Genomic DNA, 22,866 nt, shown 5'->3' with positions numbered 1-22,866 from the left:
TAGTGGCATGGCGAATAACAATAACGCACGAGGGCAGGCGCGTGGAACTGACAAGTTGTCCTTAAAGAAACAAGGACAACTGGTGACTATAACATCACCCTCTTTTTTTGACAGGAAAAGAGCATAATTAGCAAGCAGTACGAAAGTCAAATTTAACAAAGAGCACAGAGCAGACAAATGCAATGAAATGAGAGCAGAAAAGAGCAATGGAAAAGAAGTTGCATATGAGAATAATAAGAGTTTATGTAAATGAAAGAAGAAAAGCAGGAAAGATAAAAACAAACAACTCATGCATCTTTCTCACAAAAGATAAGCACCCACTCCCTCACACAATTAAAATAAAACAACAACCTAAGTACAAACATAATGAGAGCTGGCCAGGCTGACAAGAGTAAAGTACAGGGTTGAGGCAATATGTTGAAGGAGTGATAAGATGAAAAGAGTACAAGAAGCAATGAAAGAGTGGAGGACTGGTGTGGACAGAACAAGCAAAATGAAGTAGTGTTAAGCAGTAATAAGAAAGATAGGTAAACAGAAAAACACGGTGAAGTAAAGTGTAGTAAAAATGAAGCTTTAAGTGATGAATCCACAAGAGAGTGGAACGGTCAATAAAATTGACGAATCCACGGAAGGGTGGAACCGTCAAACTACCTGTAAATAGTAGAATACATTGTAAGTGATGAATCCACTGAGGGTGGAACGATCAAACTACTAGTGCACCATGAAACAATGTGTAAAATGCACAGATGTGGTTGTACCACGTGAAACAATGGGTAAAATGCGCAGATGTGGTGTAAACTACCTATGAAGTGTGAACATAGCACACAGAACAAAGCAAAATGTATATATGAAGTGTGAGCATGGCACACTGAACAAATCAAAATGTGTGTATGAAGTGTGGACATGGCACACTGAACAAAACAAAATGTACGTATGAAGTGTGAGCATGGCACACTGAACAAAGCAAAATGTGTCTAAGCGAATATGTAGGTGTGTTGTACAAACCACATGGTACGAAACATTATATGCATGCTGTAAAACTGGGTGTAAATGCTTGTACATGTTCCCCATAATAAAATAACATAACTGTAATATTTAAGCAGGTGTAGCATGTGGTATATAAAGCCACACAGAATAATGTAACCCCATAGAATTACACCAATCCTAAAAAGAAAAACTGAGCGTGCACTTCATATAATGACTTATTTCAAATATGAACGTAAAAATATTCAGGAAATACCCGTCTTTAAATATAACTGCTAAAAATATCACTCCCATGGAAAATACCTAAATAAGATTGGTAAGAAATAAATCCACATGTACAATTAGGCTTTTTCAACAATAACATTATACGGAATTCATAAGAAAGAAGAAATGCTGTACCCAGAAAATAATAAATTAAAATAATTAAAGTGGTCACCGTGGTCTGGATACTAGTGGAAGGCATTTGTTTCAAATTGAACTGTTGCTGACTTTTCATAACAGTAGACACAAAGTCCTTGAGTTTAACAGCAGAACAGAAATGAAAGGAATCAGCAGGAAATACCTTGAGTTCATGAGTTCCTTCGAGAGATCTATAACTGCTAAAGTGCAGAATACCACTAATGCCCACATGCATCAAAGGAAATTGCATTCGCAAACGGTGCGAATCGCAAAATTCGTCCGTTTGCGAATGCAATTTCTTGATTTGGGATGCATCATCTTTGAAGCGTTTTTTTGCTATTTTAGGAATCGCAAAATGCTTTGCGATTACTAAAATAAATCGCAAAAGTAGCGAATCGCATTTTTTTGCGAGAAATTACAATGCATGAAAATTCGCTATTTGCGATTTCTTATGAAATCGCAAATAGGAATTCTTAAAATATGAAGAAGTCAAACCTGGTGGTAATTTTTTCGAAATTGCTCAAAACCGGTGACATCCATCAAGAGTGCATATAAGGGGCCTCAGAAAGCATCAAACCTTTTTCCACAATGGCAGCACTTTTCTTTTTGGCACGTAGGCAGAAGTTGAGAGCAGCAGCAGGATGAAGGAGAAGGTTGATTCAAGAGAGAATTTTCAGAGTGCGCATTTCCTTACTAGGGCAGACAGAAGCAGAAATATATGATAAGTATAGGCTTAATGCTCACTTAATTTTAGATTTAATAGAAGAATTGGACCCAATCTTGCAGAGACAAAACACGCAGGACACAAGCTATACCAATCCATGTTCAGGTATTGTGTTCACTGCACCTCCTTGCCTCTGGGTCATTTCAGGGTGTAATAGCCATTGCTGGTGGTGTCTCCCAGAGTTCACTTTCTAGATTTTTCAATGCTTTTCTGAATGCCATGTTGCAAAGGATAGAGCCTCACATCAAATTCCCTATTACACAACAGGATTTGCTAAAAACCAAGTTAGATTTCTATAACATGGCTCATTTTCCACATGTCATAGGCTGTGAATATGGCACACAGGTTCCCATTTGCCCACCCTCTGAAAATGAGTACATTTTCCGCAACAGGAAATGTTACCATTCTCTTAACATACATGCAATTTGCAATTCTAAAACTATGATCAAAGACTTAGTGGCAAGTTACTCTGGAAGTGCCCATGACTCCTACATTTTTAGACACAGTGCCATCCACACACGACTGCTTGCAGGTGAATTTGGAGATGGATATTTGCTTGGTAATTATACATTTTTATTTTTAACATATCCCAGTTCCTGTTAGACACATGTTACTAACGCATTGTATCTGTCATTATCACTTTCTTTAGGTGACAGTGCCTATGCAGTGAGGTCATACACATTAACACCATATCTCAATCCAGCAACCAGAAAAGAGCAGCAGTACAACCATGCTCACATATCAACCCGCAATTTGATAGAGAGAACCTTTAGTGTGATGAAATCTCGCTTTCACATTCTCCATAAGACTGGTGGAGCTTTACAATATCGTCATGAAATTTGCTGTAAAATAGTTGCAGCATTTGCAATGTTGCACAACTTAGCCACTAATAGAGGCATCGAATTGGATGTGGATGATGTACTACCTCAAAATGATACTCAGGCTCAACAACCCCAACCAAGATTACATGGACCAGAAGCAGCAGAGGGTAGAAGGAGAAGGGCTGAGATAACACAACATTATTTTAAAAAAAGGTAAGAATCACACAGGACAATCAGATGCATGACTGTAATCTGCTTATTTTTCAAAAGTAAAAGGATATGCAGTTTTTGATTGAAATTTAAATGCATTCTGATGAATTAGTCAATTACTTTGCCTTCATTTTAAAACAGAAAACAATGTTTTTTAAATCAGATGGACACCTTTTTTGTCAAAAATTTAGCTGAAAAGGTACCATACTATTTTTTGCGTCCACGCACCCCTAATGCTTTTCCTGTAATTATCATATCGCCCATGGCCATATTGCTGGAAATGTTTTTTTCCTGTTGCTACGCCGTGCTCCAAGTTAGGCTGGGTCAAGTATGCCACTGATACTTCTGCCAACTTCACTACCCCCAATTTGAAGCTGGTTTGCAGGTTCAGTATCACTTTGTATTCTTTCTACAGCATTTTGGAGTGTCCGCATTCCCCTGGCAATCTCTGCACAAATGTGTTTCATTTCCACTTGCATGCCAACTGTCTTCTTGCAGAGCTGAGCAGTAGTGCTTGAAAGCCGAGACATTCCCCTGGTGTGACCCTGTATGCAGGTCATTGTTCTAAGTTGCCTCTTAGCACTTCCAACTTGCTGGGTCTGTATCACTGTGCAGAGTGTCTCCAAAGAATTAGCAATGCGGTCTAGCTTTTCAGATGTTGTTTTATGCCCTTTATCAATTACATTTGTCATTTGTTTAATACTGTTGTGCATTGCACAAAACTCTTTACTGATGTGATCAAGTTTTCCCTTCATGACTCTAATGTCTTTGCCTTGTAGGCGCTGTACTTTAAGGATTTTATCCTCAACAACACTGCCGGTGCTGCTATCCTCTAGAGCTATTCCTCTTTGTGATGCTTGTGACCGGCGCCTGTAAAACTGTTGAAGTCTATTACGCCTGATCCACATTGGGTTAGAGGTTGCTGGAGTTGCAACAGTCTGCATTTCAGAGACATTAACATTTTGATCTTCTTCACTATCAGACTGATGCAGTTGGCGTACTCTGTGTCTTTCCCTTCTTTGAAAAATAAAAGATGATGAAATTGCAGCATTGAAGTCATCTGTGTCATGTCCTTCTTGAGTGTTTAACTCTGTCAATTCATTTTCTATGATTTCTTGTTGTGTATCTATGATTGAAAAAGTGCAAGCAGTCTGTTACTTATTAATTTGTACTTTTTAAACTTATTTGCAAAATTGCTTCTCAACTACAAATCACATGCTGCATGACTACTTTGGTTTCCTAAAATACTAACATTCGTTTTAACAAACTTTACTTTTTATCAGCATATTTGAATTTAGAAAAAACTACAACACCCATGATGCACTGCTTTCTGACTTAAAAATGTGAATTATCAGGTTTGGGAAACATAAATGAAGTAGTTCAAGAGAGGAGTGAAATGGAAGCAGGTATAACATCTTTTTAAGCCCTCTATCACTCACATTGTACATTTGAAAAATACATTTCAAAAACTCTTACCTTCAGAAGGTGTAGCAAGCTCAGACGTATCAATGTCAATTATTCCAACAACAGCCTCAGTTGAAAGTGTGCCTTCCACCATGTCTTCAAGGGGGGTATTGGGCCTATTCCTGGGGGTTTCCCACCAGTCCTTTTGGCAGCTTTCATCCTGGTTGCAATTCTTTCTTTGGCACGACTGCGCAGGTCATACCAGCGTTTCTGTAAATTATTTATGTCAGGATGTGCAACACCCACAGCATTGACCTTAGCTTAGATAGCAAGCCACAGTTTCCTTTTAACTGCTTCAGACACCTTCAAAGATTGTTTACCAAAAAGTTGGTCCTGCCTCATAGTGACCTCCTCAATGAGTATTTCCAGCTCCTGGTCACTGAATTTAATTTTTCTTTTCCTGTCTTGGATATCATCTACATCATTTTCATTAGCCATTTCTCCCAAGGATTCAGCCACACAGTCTGCTACAGTTCCTCCAGGCTAAACTCCCAAAGCCAACTGCCAAACCTCAAGTTCAAACCAGGGAGCAGCTGTGTGCAATTACTCTGCCGCCTTCCTGGTTGTAAATTCATCCACACAGTCTGCTGCAGTTCCTCCAGGCTGAGCTCCAAAAGCCAACTGACAAACCTCCAGTTCAATGCAGGGAGCAGCTGTGTGCAATTACTCAGCTGCCTTCCTGGTTGTAATCACATTGTGATTCATCAAGTGTGCTTTTTCTCAATTTGCAAATTTGCAAAATGCGAATTCGCCAAAATCATGCGATTCGGTAAAAATTGTGATTTTTACCAAATTGCAAAAAATATTCGAAAAAAATGCAATTCCTTATTTGCGATTCCTTAAAAATCGCAAATAAGGAATCACATTTTCAAACGTTGATGCATGTGCCGATAGATCTGTAAGTAAAATATGCTGGTTGTAAATGCTGTGGAAAGTAGTGCGGGAATAAGTGATGCGAATGCCATGGCTGTAGACTCCGGTAACTGCAATTGCCTGAGGTGATGAGATATAACAGACGCAGAGTAAAGCTGTTGCTTGTGATAAGGTGCAAGCTTAAGATGGTGGGACGTACAGCATGCATGATTCACAGATGTCACAGTGGGGCAAAGAAGCTAGCATGAGAAAGGTAACGCTGTGTGTGCAGAGAGGGTTCACATGGTGTGAAGCTCGTGGAATGTTTGAAAGTAAGCAGTCCAACTGCCAAGATGCAACGGCAGACAGTAGAGACCCACGCCCACCGTACAATGTGTTAACTCAGACTCCGGTGATCCAAAATGTACATTGTCTCACAAAAGATGCAGCACCACACACGAGAAGATATTGTGGCAGTCATTCTAGGGAAGAGGATAAGCTCACCTGTGGTGTGACCATTCGTGAAACAAATCGCTATGTTGTAGTACAATGAGCTGATGTTGTACACTGATCAGGTGTTGACAATGCGGAAAACGTAGTGTAATGCCTTTTGAATTGTGCGGACAGCAAGGACAGAAGCGCTTAAACAGCGTTGAGGCAGCAGTGCGTAATCCTTAGGTAGTTTTCCTAGTACTATTATAAACGGTGCCTGTATCTTGAAATATTTTGCTTGAAGATGTTTAAACTGAGCGTTGGAGCCGGTCGGCGGGTTGTGATAATAAGTTGGGTTGGGAGTGGGTTGTGCTATCTGTGGTGACGGACTAGCGTTACGTAGGCAGGAACCGGAAGGGCGGGACCGGAAGCGGTAGGCGGCCATTTTAGTTAGTTGGCGCCGACCGTGGGAAGAGGCAGAAGTTGTTCCCGGCGCTCCGGTGAATAAAGAGAAGTTAACTATCACAAGGCTTCGTTGTGGTTATTTGGGATTTCCACAATGGCGACGAGGATTGGGATTTAGACCCTGCCCCCCCAGCCAACGGAGCTGAACAAAAAAAAAAAAGTTATAAAGAACACTCGGAATCAACACCGGAGCGTGGCAGCGGACACCAAACGGCCTTCATCTGTAGCCCAGCCAGCTATCACAGACCGGCGTAAGCAGAGGCAGAGGTACGCCACAGGGACATAGTGCATAAGATACACGGAGGGCCCAAAGAGCCGCACACCACCTGCAACAGGGCGCCGTCCTGTGAAGGTCCACAGTATTGCAGCTAACCTCACCCCTGGCCAGAGGCCCTGCCCAGCATGCTGGCGGCGAGGCAACCACGCGGGGAAGGGTCGACAGAAAGAAATACGGACAGCAAGAACGTACAGCAAACGCCAACACCTGGCGGGAGCGAGTCGGAGAACGGTGCTGCAAGCAGTGAGCACAGTGAGGTTCAGTGACGATCGTAAGTGGTGTTTTCGACTCGTACGAATATGGTCGAGTCTGGTATCTATGAACCGCAAATGACGAGTTTAGTGGGTGTACGCGTTTTCGCTGTGCTAACCTAAACCGTTCGTTTGTTTCGTGGGTTTCTACATCCGAGCCCACGGGTTCCATCTTAGATGCGGCATCCATTTTGTCTTTGCCCTCAAGTAGCCAGCGAATGGACGCTGTCCGCTTCGCGACCCTGGGATTCCCAAACTCTTGCGGAAGACACGTTTCCTTTGAAAGTGTCTTTATGATGAGGGGGATGGCACTGTAAGGCAGATGGCCCCGCTCGAGGCTCATCTTGCCGTGCCGGTCTATTGTCTTAGTTGTGCATCCATTAAACACGTCCCCTTTTGATGCCTACAGCTCGTGTTTCCCGATACCACCCCTTTTACACCCTTTCCGATCTCCCCACTGTTTCTGTCTTCCTCTGCACCTGTTTCTGTCCCTTCCTCGTTTTGTTTACTGCTGATTGGAATGTACTAATGGTGGGAAGATGGGCTTTTACAGTTCGGAACTACCAAACGTTTCTGTACTTATGTTCCGGGCCTTGAATACATGAAAGCAACCCCTTATGGTTTTTACGATGGGAACCGAGTTATAAACCTTTGTGTACCGTGTTATCTTATGCATGAAAACTGTATAAAAAGGAGCGATCCACAGAGGCAAGTCGAATCAGACTCCTCGAACCTACACATGCTGTACTTCTTGTGACTTCTGTGTTCCCTGCAGTAATAAACCTCGAATCTTTGACGCCGAAGGAAGTGTCCCGTGTCTCTGTCATTTGTACGCCGAGACAGGTTACCCACGAAGGTTTTAGGTGTTATCCCTGGCACCGCTGGGTCTTAGCAGAACCCAGTCCTTCAGTTGGCGCCCAACGTGGGGCTGCATCAGTGGTACCGGTCCAAGCCCGACGATCGTGAGGAACTTCGTGTGAAATCTCCGAGGGAAGGTGCACTCGCTTCATCGATCCTGTTGTCGAAACAAGTGGCCCGACGACTTTTCCCGCGAAGATTCTCCGCCTCCTGACGGCTGCGACGGACTGCTGCCCTAACTGTAGACCTGTTTTGGCGCCTGGCGTAGACCTTGGTACAGCGAGACGATTGACGGGCCTTCCTGGTGACGCCATCGATCTTTGAGTTAAGTATTTGTGGGTCGCTCCCATAGTCCTTAGTTGTGGGTGCTTGGTTGTTGCATGGTTCCATTGCATTTGTGGTTCTCAGTACTTGGTTCTTTGTTGTGATATTTGACGTCTGCAGTCGCCAAAAACCGAGGGTTTTGCTCTTTGTAGGGATATTGTGATCCTATAACCCTTGACGTTTGTGAAACTCGGTTAGTGTGCACGATGCCTAGCCGTAGTACTTTGTTCAGTTGTTTTAGAAGTTGTGGTGCGGATTCCCGATTGGAGGACTCGCGTCCGATACCTCTGATTGGAACTCCAACTTATGAACTGTACAGTAAACACGGGTTAGGTCCAATTACATTCAATGAGTGTTGGGTTCGCTATACTAAAAAAGACATTGCCCTTAGTTGGCCACCTCATGGTAGTTTTGAGACCCCGATTCTAGACAATCTTGAAGCCAAATTGTTTCAGAGAAAATCAAGGCCGGCCATGTTTGATTCCTTCCGGTTGTGGCGTAAAGAAGCCAAACAGAAAGAAATCAAGCAGATTAAACGTAATAAGAGAGAAGGAATTGTTACTACGGTAAGAAACGCAGAGCAGTTCCAGCGAGATAAGGAGGAAAAGGAAAAGGAAGTTTTCGATAGATTGCAGCGTATGTCTGTAGATAAGTGCTATCCCACTTTACCGGCAGATACGGATAAGAAGGAGGAGGTTACAGAGGACCCCTTAATGTCTTATCTCATGAAGTCACCACCTCCGTACGTACAGGGTACTGTAACTCCTGAGGTTCCTCCTGCCCCTGTTCCTCCTGCTCCTGTTCCACAACCTGTCCCTCAACCCGTTCTTGCTCCTCTACCTGCTTCCGTCCCTACTGCTCCTCCGCTTGTACTTCCCCATACTCCTGCTCCCGCTGTTTCTACTGTTCTGGTTTCTCCTGCTGTTCCCTCTGTTTCTGATACTTCTCTTGTTACCCCATTGGGTTACTCTACTACCCCGTCTACTGGACGTCGTGTCCCTTCTGTTGCTGCTAACTTCTTCAATTCTCTTGGACCGATTCTTGAGTCCGCTGGTTCCGACGGTCCCCAAAGGCGAAGTCAGCTTCCCGGTAGTAGGGAACGTGACTGTCTATATAATATGGCGATGGCTTGGATGAAATATCCCCTTAGGAATCCACCACATGTGGTGATTGACACGTTCTCTCAGTTCAATATACCGACTCAGAGGTTCGTGTTTGAGGAAATGTGCAAGGTTTTGCGAGACCAAATATCGGTTGATGCATCTGAAGAAACGATGTCTGCTCTAACTAACCTCCAGCTTCAGTTTGCGAGTGGAATGATAGTGGGTAGCAATGTTTGACGTGCTGTCGAGCAGTTGCTGTCTTTTCGTCCTTCTATAATGCCTCGAGCATTGTTTGTAGAAGACATTGAGGGACCGCTAGAAGCGCCTGGTCAGTACCCCATGCGCGAAGTTCCACCAGTGTGGATGCCAGGTGATGCTAATGCCATTCCTATCGTCCTGCCGCACTTTCAGAGAGTATGGATACATCTTCCATGGAAACGGTCGGAGGTTTTGCAGGTGAAACAATCTATGCCTGACCCTCGCAAAAGTCCTGCAGGGTACTATAAAGAATTATCGCAGCTTGTGGATGCTACGATAATGAATCTTGCTGATATCGATATGCTGTTTGGTAATGTCGTACCGCAACCGGTATGGGCAAAGATTCGCCAGGAAGATCATGCTGCAGAATTAGGCGGTGATTGGAATGCATTAAGGGCTGCTGACGCCTTGCAAGTTGGCGGAGCCAAGTCCGATCAGCTGATTACGGCTTTGCCCAGAGAATTATCACTCTAATGAAAACGCTTATGCCAGCTATGAAGGTGAACTGGGACAAACTATCTGCTTGCAAACAAAAGAAGGATGAAAGTGTCTCTGATTTCTTTACGAGATTTGAGGAGGCATTCATTGATCATAGTGGTCAGGATATGGGTACTGAGGGAGGTCAGCGATTGTTTGTGGATAAGTTTGTTTCAAATTTGTTACCGGACTTAAGCAACAAATTGAGAAATTCTGAGAGTGCGTGGGCTGTTTCTACTGCTGCTCAAATATTGGCTACGGCACAATATTATGAGAATAGAGAGAAAGAAGAGAATGATCGTGCTGATAAAAAGATGAAAGAGCTCAAAACAAAAGTGCTGTTGCAGCAAGCATATCCTCAACGTTCGAATCAGAACGATTCGCAACAGCGGAATAGATCGCAGTCTCAGTCGAATAGGTCACAATCCCGAAATGACTCCTCTTCTGACAGATCTTCATTGGGGTACAATCAGTGTGCCTATTGTAGGAACGAGGGTCATCTGAAATTCGATTGTCCAATTTTGCGTGATCGCAATAGTGGTAATTCATCTAGAGGAGGTCGTAGCGGTCCTCAACAGACATCACGCGGTAGAGGTCGCGGTGCTCAAACTGATCGTTCCAATAACTCTTCCGATTCTAACAATTGTTTTGATCAGCGTGGATCATCACAAAGCAGATCTGCTCAGTACAATGTAGACGATTATTACGTCGATCACAACATCGACAATGGTAATTACTAGGACAGCCATAGACAAAGAGAGGGAGTAGTATCAGTTCCGGTCGATCAGAGAGGGCCTTACGTCGCAGTTGCCACCTCGGGCGTCGTTGAGCCTTTTCTGTTGGACACTGGTGCAGCGAAAAGTTCCATCATACATTCGAAACTCCCTGGCGCACCTTTGTCTGGCTTAACAAATGTTTCCGTTGGATTCTCTGGCACCCCTGTTAGCAATCCGGTTTCGTGCCCTTTGCCCCTTACAATTGGGCCTCGTGAGCTGAAAGCTCAGCTGATTTTGACTACTGGTTGTGGTGAAAATCTTTTGGGCCTGAATTTGCTAAAACGTCTGTATGCGACTTTGTATTTTTCCCCTGCGGGAGTAAAGCTTACGTTGGGTGAGAGAGTTGTCTCTCCTATGTACTTATCCATCGATAAGCTTCCACCGGAATTGAGTTCTCTTCCTGCATCTTTGTGGGTGACAGGTCCCAATGACGTGGGCCTGCTTGACATCTCCCCTTATGTTGTTCACTTGAAATCTAATGTGTGCTTGCCACGTATTCCCCAGTATCGTATCTCCCTTGATGGTGAACGAGCGTTGTTAGCAATTATCTACGATTTGATTGAGAAAGATGTTATCGAGGAGACTCGGGGAAACGTGTGCAACAGCCCTGTACTTCCCATTCTAAAGCGCACTGATCCATCAAAACCCCCTGTTTATCGTTTTGTTATTGATTTACGGGAGGTGAATAAAATTGTGATTCCTCAGTTCCCTGAGGTGCCTGACATTACGGCTCTACTAACTCTGATTCCAGCCTCTGCATCTTGTTTCTCAGTGATCGATCTGAAAAATGCGTTTTTCAGCATTCCGATTGCTGAGGAGAGTAGAGACCTTTTCGGTTTCTCTCTTGGTGGCCGCAGCTTCAGGTTTAAACGTGCTCCTCAGGGCTACTGTGAGAGTCCATCGATATACAGTCACGCCTTGAAGGGCCAACTTGATGCGTTTGTGTTGCCGGCCGGTGCGGCCTTAATCCAATATGTCGATGACTTATTGGTGGCTGCAGATACTCAGGACATTTGCAAACTTGCAACGGTGTCGTTGTTGCAGCATCTCTGTGACTTACATCACAAGGTGTCACCTTCTAAACTGCAATATTGTTGCCAAGAAGTGACCTATCTAGGTCACTTATTGTCAAAGGAGGGAAGAAGGTTGACCCTAGAAAGAATTGCAGCAATTGCTCGAATGACTGTGCCAACAACTCAGAGAGATGTGCGTGCCTTTTTAGGTATCACGTCATACTGCAGGCAATGGATTCCAAATTTTTCATTGCTAGCGGAACCATTGGTGGCTCTTACGTTTAAGGATGTTCCAACTCCTTTGCCATGGACGGAAGAATGTCAGAAAAGTTTTTCTGGACTACGTGACGCGTTGTGTTCGGCCCCTGTGTTAGGTACCCCTGACTACAGTAAGCCGTTTACACTATACGTTCACGAGAGGGAAGGTTGTGCGTTGAGTGTTTTGACGCAACAATTCGGCGGTAAGCAGCGTCCATGTGCATATTTTTCCTCGACCTTGGACCCAGTAGCTAGAGCATTGCCGAGTTGTTTGAGAGCAACAGCGGCAGCTGCGGTGTCCATCCGACAATCTGCAGGATTGGTCATGGATAATATGCTTACGGTGATGGTTCCGCATGCAGTTGACACTCTCTTGAATCGTACGAAAACTCAGCACTTGACGAGTGCAAGGTTGTCTGGTTATGAGTTGACGCTTTTGGCAAGTCACATTCAAATAAAACGTTGCAACGTTCTGAACCCGGCGACTTTGTTGCCAATTAGTATGGAATCAGACAAAGTAGCACCTCATGACTGCTACTTACGAACGGAGGAAGAAACAAAAGGTCGTGTGGACCTGAAAAATACTCCTTTGGAAGATCCCGATGGGACTTTGTATATGGATGGGTCGTGTTTTAAGTTGCCGAATGGTGACGTGACGACTGCGTATGCTGTGGTAACATTGAGTACTGTTGTGGAAGCTGCGAGATTGAATCAGAATTCTGCTCAGGTGGCAGAGCTGATTGCCTTGACTAGAGCGTGTGTGTTGTCGAAAGGGAAACGGGTGAATGTGTTTACCGACAGCCAATATGCTTTTGGCGTCGCACATAGTTTTGGACGATTGTGGCGAGAGAGAGGTTTTATGACGTCGCATGGCACTAAGATTCAGCATGGACAGCTTGTGAATGATCTTTTGGATGCACTTACTTTGCCTGAGCAGGTGGCGATTGTTAAATGTAGTGCGCACCGAAAGGTGACAGATGATGTTGGTCGTGGAAATGCGTTTGCGGATGAGACTGCTAAGGAGACTGCCCGGAACCTTAGCACGAGAATGTATGTGACGAGTTCGGTTAGGTGGCCTACGGAGACTGGTATGTGTGAGGACACTATCGAGAGTGTGAAAGCGATTCAGAATGAGGCCACCGAGACTGAAAAGACGAAGTGGAAAGAGAGTACGGGAAAGTTGGATGCGAATGGTTGTTGGATCGATTTGTCGGAGCATAAGAGATGGATGTTGCCAGATGCATATGTACTAGCTGTTGTGACGATGGCACACGGCGTGGCACATATTAGTGCGAAAGGTATCTGCAAGTTGTTGTCCCCGGTATGGAAGAATGATGGTACTACAAAGTGTGCTGAGAGATTGGTTAAGAATTGTATGATATGTATGATGTACAATCCTGGAAAGGGAACCCCTACACCTCCTGGCCATTTTGCTCCCCCTACATGTCCCTTTGAAGTGATTCAGCTAGACTTTATCCATATGGAGCGATGTAATAATCTGAAGTACGTTTTAGTTGTGGTTTGCGCGTTCTCCCGATGGATTGAAGCCTACCCTCTCAAAGATAACACTGCTTTGTCCACTGCGAAAATCCCACTGAAGGAATACTTTCCTCGGTATGGAATGCCACGGATTGTATGGTCTGATAACGGAAGTGAGTTTGTGGGGAGTGTGATGAAAAGTGTGTGTAAGGGCCTTGGAATTACTCAAAAATTCCATAGCGCCAATCATCCTCAGTCAGCGGGTTTGGTTGAAGGGTACAATGGCACGCTCAAATTGAAGTTGGCGAAGATTCAGGCTACGACTGGTCTTTCGTGCCCTGACGCTTTGCCTCTAGCTCTTCTGTCAACTAGGGCGACTGTACACTCCCGAGTAGGGCTTAGTCCCTACGAAATAGTGTTCGGCCGTCCTGCAAATGTTTGGGGGGTCCCTAGACCCGGTGTGTTTTCTGATCTTGAATATCCAATGTTGATCGATTATCTTCATGATCTGACTGCTAAACTGAGGTTAATTCACAAACAGGTCTTTGAAGCATTGCCGGCGCAGACGGAGGGTCCAGGCCATCAGCTCCAGCCTGGAGACTGGGTGGTAACGCGGAACTTCGGACGAAAGCGTAACCTTGAACCCCGCTTTACTGGACCATACCAAGTGCTCCTTGCCACGAGGACTGCTGTTCGTTTGGAAGGACGGAAAAACTGGGTGCACGCCACCCATACTAAAAAGGTACCTATACCTTTACCAGCAGACTCGTGGGTGAGGAAGGGCATTGCTTCGTCTGAAACGGAAACTGTGCAGACCTTCGTCTCTTTTAGTGACGCTCAGCCTGTTGGAGAGCCCTCAGTGCAGCAGAACGACATTGTTGAACATTTGCCATCGAAAAGCTCAAGATCTGAACAATTGACTGATCAGCAGAACTCTGTCCCGCCATCGGATCAGTTGTTTGACGAGCAGACACGTCCTGGGAAAAGCCGCTACTTTCTGCGATCCAATACCAGAGACTAATAAAAGCTTTGCTTTCCCCTTTGACATCTACGTTACCCCATTGACACCATTCAGTCTGAACACACTCGTATAATTGTGGTTTTTGTAATGTTGTGAGTTTGTTTCCATATATGTGTTTTGCTTCCACAGCTAGGAGATTTTGTATATATATTTGTAAATAAAAAATACCTTACATCCGGGTGGACCGTAAGGCCGCGCGGGTACTTCCTTCTGGTTAGTAGGTCTTGACACTAGGTCGAAGGCCGTCGGTTCCTGGGAACTCCTGGGGATTGACTATTGCTACACAGAACGAAGTGCGTCAAAAACGTTGCGGACGGTTTTAGAGGATGCCATTCTCTAAGCTGGTGGATTTGGAAAAAGCTCAGGCTCAAAGATTCAAGTTGCAGCAAATTATTCGTACAAAATGCTTCATGTTTCAGGTGTTTTTTCTGTTCTTAACTGTTTCCTCGCTATTGGTGGGTGTGGTATATTATCTGATACAGTCGTTCTTGCCTTCTGCCTCACCTACCCCCTCTTCTGAACCTAAACCTACACCCACTGTTTCTCCTCATTCCTTCCACATCCTACCCCAACACGAGCAAGTCAGACGTGCGGAATTTATGAATAATTCCTTTGTTCGGCTCCTTCATCAGCATCAGTTGGTGGTTAACTTTACCAATTGTTGGGTGTGTGGGTTAATGCCACATACCACCGATAAGGGAATTCCGTACTTGGTTCTTCTTTATAGTTCCCAGGGTTCAGCTCGAGCATTCCAAACAATGTTTCGAAGTGCACTAGATTCCTACCCCAATCAAGAGCCACGTCCTCCGCACTTTGGTCCCGGTCCGTATCACAAGCCTTTGGCGATAGCGATTGCTGATTTAGATAGGGATATCTATGAGCCGTCGCTCATCCCAGAGGAAGAGGTGCATGCCTATAGGGATCTGAGTGAGGCTGAGTATAGTGCGCTCGTGGGTGAAAGACAGCTTAAAAGCTCGTCTCCAATATGGATCGTACCCCACCTTTGTAATTTCTGTCTAAAAGGTCGTGGCCGAAGCCCGAGAGCTCATCTTGGAGAGAGTGCTTGCTCTGAGACGTACGTCTTACCGATGCTCTCTTCCCCTGTGTTTCTGACTGCCAAGGGTACGTACTTTGTCTGTTATGATCGTGCATATACATGGTTGCCCCTTGACTTTGCAGGCTCATGTTATATTGCAAACTTGTTGCCACCGACTTTTACAATGTACAAAAAGGTGAGCAACCCAATATACCCTTGCGGGCTCGGGCAAAGTTTGTAATAGAGAATGGCCAGCAAGGGGTTTTGCTTATTCTAAGATTTTTACAGCACCGTTAGGACTTGTTTAAGATTAATCACAGTACCTAAGCTTGAGTTTGATCAGTGGCTGTTAAATTTAATTCAAAGGAAACAAGTTCCTAAAAAAGGAACACAAGATGTTACCACACTAACATCAAAATTAAGCACGAATACTCAATAAAACGTGAAACCAGGGTTTTTCTTGTCTGAAAGTTATTATTGAACTTCAAGGCAAAGTACATAAATTTCTGTACAAAAACAACGAACAATCATAAAGAATAGGGTGCATACATGGATATAATAAGGATATTCAAGGCCTTGGTTGCTTGTCCTTGGACATATCCAAATTTTGAGTCCAGACTGCTGGGTCACAGTAGTTGATTGATTTTAACTCAAAGTCAGACGAAAATCAAAAGATGACATGAGACAAACTAAGCAGAGTTGGACTGAACAAGTCAACTTGTTACAATAATAACTTTCAGACAAGAAAAACCCTGGTTTCACGTTTTATTGAGTATTCGTGCTTAATTTTGATGTTAGTGTGGTAACATCTTGTGTTCCTTTTTTAGGAACTTGTTTCCTTTGAATTAAATTTAACAGCCACTGATCAAACTCAAGCTTAGGTACTGTGATTAATCTTAAACAAGTCCTAACGGTGCTGTAAAAATCTTAGAATAAACAAAACCCCTTGCTGGCCATTCTCTATTACCGACTTTTACAGTCGCCTCCGATTACCACAAGACTCGAATTGTGAGGGGCGTGATTAGCGAAGAGGACACTGCCGGTCAAGAGGCAGGAGACTTTTTCAAGGGTTTCTTTCCATTTTGGGGACCTATGGTCAATAGTAGGAACCTGAGACAGTTGACCCGAGTGGTGGAATCGACAGCTAATATCACTGCCAGTGCCCTTGGTAATATCACAGCAGAGCTACAGGCGGATAGGCTTATGACGTTACAAAACCGTATGGTTTTAGACGTTGTCCTAGCAGATCGAGGTGGAGTATGTAAGGTGATCCATTCGAGCTGCTGTATTTTCATTCCAGATAACGCTCCGACTGTCTATCAAGCCATCTCAAAGTTGCATAAAATCTCTGAGTCCATACACGTGGACGTAGGGGATTGGACGCTACTTGGGTGGTTTTGGGGCCTAATGTCGACTTGGGGTTGGAAAATTCTGATGATCATCGGGGATGTTGTGGCATTCCTGTTCACGTGTTGCCTTTGTGTGCAGTGTGGTCCTGCCTTATGTGGCCTCTGTGCTACGACGTGTATAAGACAACCGCCTGTTACCAAGGGAACTCTGATGGATAGAATTATGTTACAGCAGCATCTGGATGGTCTGATGAATATCGAGTATGATTCCGACTAGTGCTTGCCTACATGAGGGCAAAAGGAGCGTCTGAGGTTCCGTGACGATCGTAAGTGGTGTTTTCGACTCGTACGAATATGGTCGAGTCTGGTATCTATGAACCGCAAATGACGAGTTTAGTGGGTGTACGCGTTTTCGCTGTGCTAACCTAAACCGTTCGTTTGTTTCGTGGGTTTCTACATCCGAGCCCACGGGTTCCATCTTAGATGCTGCATCTATTTTGTCTCTTGCCCTCAAGTAGCCAGCGAATGGACGCTGTCCGCTTCGCGACCCTGGGATTCCCAAACTCTTGCAGAAGACACATTTCCTTTGAAAGTGTCTTTATGATGAGGGGGATGGCACTGTAAGGCAGATGGCCCCGCTCGAGGCTCATCTTGCCGTGCCGGTCTATTGTCTTAGTTGTGCATCCATTAAACACATCCCCTTTTGATGCCTACAGCTCGTGTTGCCCGATACCACCCCTTTTACACCCTTTCCGATCTCCCCACTGTTTCTGTCTTCCTCTGCACCTGTTTCTGTCCCTTCCTCGTTTTGTTTACTGCTGATTGGAATGTACTAATGGTGGGAAGATGGGCTTTTACAGTTGGGAACTACCAAACATTTCTGTACTTATGTTCCGGGCCTTGAATGCATGAAAGCAACCCCTTATGGTTTTTACGATGGGAACCGAGTTATAAACCTTTGTGTACCGTGTTATCTTATGCGTGAAAACTGTATAAAAAGGAGCGATCCACAGAGGCAAGTCGAATCAGACTCCTCAAACCTACACATGCTGTACTTCTTGTGACTTCTGTGTTCCCTGCAGTAATAAACCTCGAATCTTTGACGCCGAAGGAAGTGTCCCGTGTCTCTGTCATTTGTACGCCAAGACAGGTTACCCACAAAGGTTTTAGGTGTTATCCCTGGCACCGCTGGGTCTTAGCAGAACCCAGTCCTTCAACAGTGATGAGGACGCTGACCCGCATCAGCCACCGGGTAGCCCACCGGGTAAGAGCGCACAAGAGCAAGCAAATACTAGAGGAGGCAACAAGATGGCTGCTCAGTCCACCTCCCTCACACAAATGGAACCTTTCATGGAGAAGAGCGGGGAACCGGAAATGCAGTGGGAGGACTGGAAAAGGTACTTCCTCAACTATCTAGAAGCTCTGGAAGAAGAAGGTGGGGCTCCATTCCCGAGTCCGAGGAGGAAGAAGATATTGCTGCACAACTTGGGTCCAGAAGGGATCAGGGTGTACGACACCATAGTCAAGGGCACAAGAAATGCGGCGGACACGGATGTGTTCGGTCCTGCCATCGCAGACCTAGACGCACACTACAGGCCAGTACTTTGTGTGGCAATAGACAGACACAACTTCTTCCAGAGGAAGCAGAAGGGGGGAGAATCGGTGGCCGAATATGTGGTGGCACTACAAAAGTTAGCCTTGACGTGCAAATTTGGAACGCTGCACGATGACCTAGTTAGAGACCAAATCATTATGCACACGTCCAGCACTCACATTCTGGAAAAGTTGTGGGTCAACGGTGATGCTCCCCTGAAAGAAGTATGGGCTATGGTGAAAAAGGCAGAAATGTCTAAGAGGTGCGCACAAGCGACCCGGAAAGAAGCAGGAGGAACGCAAACCGTGTGTAAGATTACTACACCGGTAAGGAACGAAAGAGCGGGGCCAAGGGACCAACAAAAGGGACACAATGGAAAACGGACACCCCAAACTAGCCATGCAGAACAGAGGACTAGCAAGGGTGGCAGACCGAGTTGTTATAGATGCGGCAGCATGTCGCACTTGGGCAATGATAAAGCATGCCCCGCATTCAGAGCCAGGTGCTCATTCTGTAGCGTATTTGGGCACTACGAAAAGGTGTGCTGCCGAAAACCCAGAGGAGCCAGAGCAAAATACGTGGACCAGGAACAGTAGGAAGATGTAGAGAGCCAGGAAGAAGAAGGGGACTCGTAAGAAATCCTCTACATCGATGTGCAAGTACTAGAAATGGATGGCGAAGAAACAGACAAACCCAAACTCACGATGAGCATTGGAGGAGTATCGATGGAAATGATCGTAGATAGTGGAGCACCCATCTCCATAATACAAAGGAAGGTCTGGGAAGAAAAGTTTGGGGCCCAAAGGGAAGAAAGTTTACGTCCAATTGATTTGAGGCCCGTAACGTATACAGGACATAGAATCCCAATGTTAGGGTATTGCCCCTTGTTGTTCGAATTTAGAGGACGCCAGGCAAATTGTAAACTATACATTGCCGAGAAAGGGCCGTCAGTGCTCAGCTGGAAGGACCAAGGAGCACTGGGTATACTGTTGAATCAAGGTGGAGTAGAGAAGATCTTATTGATGGACAGGGAAGGAGAAAGCAAAGGAGGGTCCTGGCAGGAGTCATACCCCAAAGTTTTCAATGGTCAAATAGGAGAATTAATCAAGTACAGACACCTTATAAAGCTGAAGGAATGAGCAACACCTGTGGTCCATAAAGTGTGGAACATCCCGTTCCGGTGCAGAGAGGCTGTACAAGCAGAACTGGACAGGTTGGAAAAGGAAGGAGTCATTAGAGCCATAGAGAGTGCGGAATGGCTTTCGCCCCTGGTAGTGGCACAGAAGCCCAATGGAAGGGTGAGACTATGCGTGGACCTCAGAGAACTCAATAAAAATATCATAGTTGACAAGTTTCCATTACCACGTATCAGCGAGATGTTGGCAAAGACCAAAGGCAAACGGTGGTTCTCCACAATAGACTTGTCGTCAGCCTATCACCAAGTCAAATTGCAATCATCGTGCAGTCACCTCACACCGTTCATAACTCCCTTCGGATGCTATGAGTTTGTACGGATGCCGTTTGGCCTGGCCTCAGCGGCAGCAGTATTCCAAAAACTCATGCACAGACTATTCCGGAAAGAAAAAGGGATCCAGTTCTTTCAGGATGATATCATGGTCATGGGTGAAACGAAAGTGGAACACGATGAGAAGCTGCACATGGTACTACGCACACTGCAAGAAAATGGACTGACGGCGGAGTGGTCAAAATGCAGGTTCAGAGTACAATCTGTCACATATTTGGGACACGAAGTGAGCGGAAAGGGGATTGAACCTAAAAGATCAAATATGCAAGCCATTTTGAATGCTCCTGCCCCGAGCAAGAAGGAGGATGTCAGGTCATTCTTGGGAATGGCTGAATTTTACAGCAAATTCATTCCCCACTTCGCCACGAAAACTCATCACTTAAGGCAACTGCTGAAAGAGAAGAACGGATTCCAGTGGAACTAGGAGGAGCAGACCGAATTTGAGACTCTAAAACAGGAGATGAGCAACGCAATTCCCCTCAAGGGATTTGACCCAGAGGCAGAATCAATATTAACAACAGACGCAAGTGACTGAGGTCTGAGAGCGGTGCTAATGCAGCGGTCAAAAAATGGGGAAATATCCACCGTGTGTTTTGCCTCAAGGTCCCTGGCGCCAAATGAAGGGAAGTTTAGCGTCATTGAGAAAGAGATGCTGGCTGTTGTGTGGGCGATGGAGAGGTTCAGGCAGTATCTGTGGGGCGCGAAAGTTCTTGTGAGAACTGACCACAAACCGCTGGTCAAGGTACTGACGTCCAGCAGACATGCACACGCCACCCCGAGGATTGCCAAAATGACATTGCGTTTGTTAGACTTTGTGTATGTAGTAGAACACATACCAGGACCGCAGAAAAAAGTAGCTGATTTTCTAAGCCGAGCGACAGCCATGGAGACGGCAGAGGCACAGGAACGCCCAAGGTGGGAAGGATACGTGGTGGCCACTATTCAAGACCTGGAAAAGGTGATTAGCGCACAAGACTGGGAAGAGGCCTACAAAGCAGACCAGGACCTGGAAGTGATCAAGGGATATGTCACACATGGATGGCCAGAAAAGAGGCACCTAAAGGATACACTGAGACGGTTCTGGGAAGTAAGAGAAGAACTGTCTTTGGCAGACAACCCAGTATTTCTGGTCAGGAAGAACCTGGAAAGAGCGCAAGAATTGTACACGGAGCACTTCAATAGGAGACATAATGTGCAAGGAGTAGAGTTGGAGAAAGGCGACTGGGTCCGGGTAAAGTCAGCCATCATAAGAAGGGAAGGAGAGAGCAAGTTCTCACCGCCCCTGCGAGTAGTAGAGCTGTATGCCCGTTCGGCATTACTGAGTGATGGCAAACTATGGTCGCAGGACAGAATGGCGAAATGCAGCAAGATCTTGAAGTGGGGAGCAGAGATGGAGGAAGGCATTGAGAATGTAAGAGAAGGAGAAGAAGAAAGTGATGGAAGGAACAAGGGAAATGTAGAAGGAGTGAAACAAGTTGAAGAGAGCAGCACGGAAGGGAAAGAAGGAGATGGAGTAGAAGAAGGAATAGAAGGCGGGAGCAAGGAAAGGTCGGACAGGGAAGTGAAGGAAAGAATCGCTGAAGAGACCAGTGGAAAGAGTGACCAGGAGGTGCAGAGTGGCAAAATGAAAGACTGTGTGAAGAAGACGAGAGCAGGAAGGGAAGTAAGGATTCCGGTTAAGTTCAAAGACTTTGAAATGGACTACAAGTAAGGACTAGAATTTTGTTGTGTCATTGTACCAAAAGGGGGGAGATATGTGGTGACGGACTAGCGTCACGTAGGCAGGAACCGGAAGGGCGGGACCGGAAGCGGTAGGCGGCCATTTTAGTTAGTTGGCGCCGACCGTGGGAAGAGGCAGAAATTGTTCCCGGCGCTCCGGTGAATAAAGAGAAGTTAACTATCACAAGGCTTCGTTGTAGTTATTTGGGACTTCCACACTATCTCTCACGCATGTAACCAATAAAGGTTTTGAAACTAAACCTTCATTCAAGGATCCTCATTTCAACACAAGAACCCTCTTTCAACATCAATGTTGATGATGTGTGAAGGCTCATTAAAAGTAAACGGGGCCAAGTCACCAACGTATTTTCAGTCAGAGCATATTCTCGTCTCGCCAGACAGCACACTCACTGCCTGCGTGCTTGCTGCTTAAATGAAACTCCTTGAATAGCAGCCTCGTGGGAGTGATAGAGGCCAGCTATAATGCATGATTAATGCATTTTAGTGTAGTGATGAGGATACCAGCACTAAAATGACTTAGTATAACCCCCGATTCGTTGTGTTTGGCAGGGCTGTCGCATCATTTAAACAAATAGTGTTGATCGTATTACTATTAGTAGAAAATGTATTTGCATTCAGGAAGCCCATAACATTTATGCAACATTATCATGGAAAGTAATAAAAACGAAACACCTTACAATGTACAATTTTATTTAACTGCCCAGTTAGACGATAATAATTAGGGAATACATATCCAGCTCATGGGCAGTGCGTAGTTATACACAATAAACCCATTAAATTCACTCATATTTTACAGAAGTAAATGATGATACTAAATTATTATTACAGTGCACTAGAGACCTCAATGTGACCCTTAAACTAAATATACAAATATGATTTGCCATGCAACCTAAAGGGTCGTTATCATACGGAAATGCAAAAAGTTATTTTTCAGTCCATTAAAGTGATTAAGAGCACAGTGGAGTCACAGATACAAATCCAATAAGCATTAACAAAGCCAAAAGGTCGTGCCTGTGATGAGCTTATACCAACCGCCTTTGCTAATGCAAGTATCCCCCCACATAGCTGCTGTACATCCGCATGCATATACAGTTGAAACCTTATGATGATTTATTTCTCATAGGTAAAGAAAAATCTTTCTTAGATCTCCACCCATTCATGCATATGCACGTGTCA

General features: G+C 45.0%; 1 pseudogene; it reads right to left on the bottom strand.

Annotated features, from left to right (window-relative positions):
• Positions 1-3,389: 3,389 nt before the first annotated feature.
• Positions 3,390-5,040, bottom strand: LOC147707415 (uncharacterized; annotated as a pseudogene).
• Between the last annotated feature and the right edge of the window lie 17,826 nt (positions 5,041-22,866).

Source organism: Lissotriton vulgaris, chromosome 6 (assembly GCF_964263255.1).
Source record: "Lissotriton vulgaris chromosome 6, aLisVul1.2, whole genome shotgun sequence".
NCBI lineage: Eukaryota > Metazoa > Chordata > Amphibia > Caudata > Salamandridae > Lissotriton > Lissotriton vulgaris.
The sequence above is the reverse complement of the archived record's forward strand: the minus strand, read 5'-3'. Positions and strand labels throughout refer to the sequence as shown.